Below are 1,148 nucleotides of genomic sequence, written 5' to 3' on the forward strand. Positions count from 1 at the left end.
AAAAATATATATATATATATATAAAAGTAAGAGAGCAACCAAATCAATAAACAAATCTACAATGATAATAAACTGTAATTTCTAAACTATGATAAACATAAGACAAGAAACAAATTAGATGTAGAAAGCAAACCCCCAGTCTACAGTTGCTCCCAAACTAACTGCCTCAATTTTGGGGTGGTTCATTTTCTTTTCAGGTATTCCAGAGATGCAGGGTACATCAAGTTGATTGTGAAGATTTATTCCACTCCTCCTGGGGCTGCTGGGAGAAATTTCCTTTTCCTCTCTTTGTTTGCATAGCTCCAGGGGTTTAGTTTTGTATTTGGCCCCGCCTCTGTGTTTAGGTTGCCTGAGGGCCTCGCGTCTTCGCTTTGACAGGACAGGGTTAAAGTAGCAGCTGAGTAGGGGGCTCTCGCTCACTCAGGGGTTATGTAGCGGTATGGAGTGTGGGGAGAGCCTGCAGCAGCAGAGTCAAGGACGTGACATTGCAACAGCCTGAGGTGCACTGTTCGTTCTCCCTGGAAAGTTGTCCCTGGATCTCGGGACCCTGGTAATGACGGGTTACACAGGCTCCCGGGAGGGGAGATTTGGATAGTGACCTGTGCTTGCACACAGGTTTCTTGGTGGCTGCAGCAGCAGCCTTAGTGTTTCATGCCCATCTCTGGTGTCCGTGCTGATAGCCGTGGCTCGCGCCAGTCTCTGGAACTTGTTTAGGAGGCGCTTTTCATCCCCTCTCATCATGCACCCCAGAACAATGGTCTCTTGCCTCTTAGGCAGTTCCAGACTTTTTCGCAGACTCCCTCACGGCTAGCTGAGGCACACTAGCCCCCTGCAGGCTGTGTTCACACAGCCAACCTCAGTCCTCTCTCTGGGATCTGACCTGCGTAGCCGGAGCCTCAGCTCCCATCCCCCGTCCGTCCCGGAGGTGAGCAGACAAGCGTCTCAGGCTGGTGAGTGCTGGTCGGCACCTATCCTCTGTGTGGGAGTCTTTCCACTTTGCCCTCTGCACCCTTATTGCTGCACTCTCTTCCGTGGCTCTGAAGCTTCCCTGCAACCACCCTCCGTCTCCACCAGTGAAGGTGCTTCCTAGTGTGTGGAAACTTGTCCTCCTTCACAGCTCCCTCCCAGTGGTGCAGATCCTGTCCTTA

The sequence above is a fragment of the Neophocaena asiaeorientalis genome, unplaced genomic scaffold (genome assembly GCF_003031525.2).
Source record: "Neophocaena asiaeorientalis asiaeorientalis breed wild unplaced genomic scaffold, Neophocaena_asiaeorientalis_V1.1 scaffold783, whole genome shotgun sequence".
NCBI classification, from domain to species: Eukaryota; Metazoa; Chordata; class Mammalia; order Artiodactyla; family Phocoenidae; genus Neophocaena; species Neophocaena asiaeorientalis.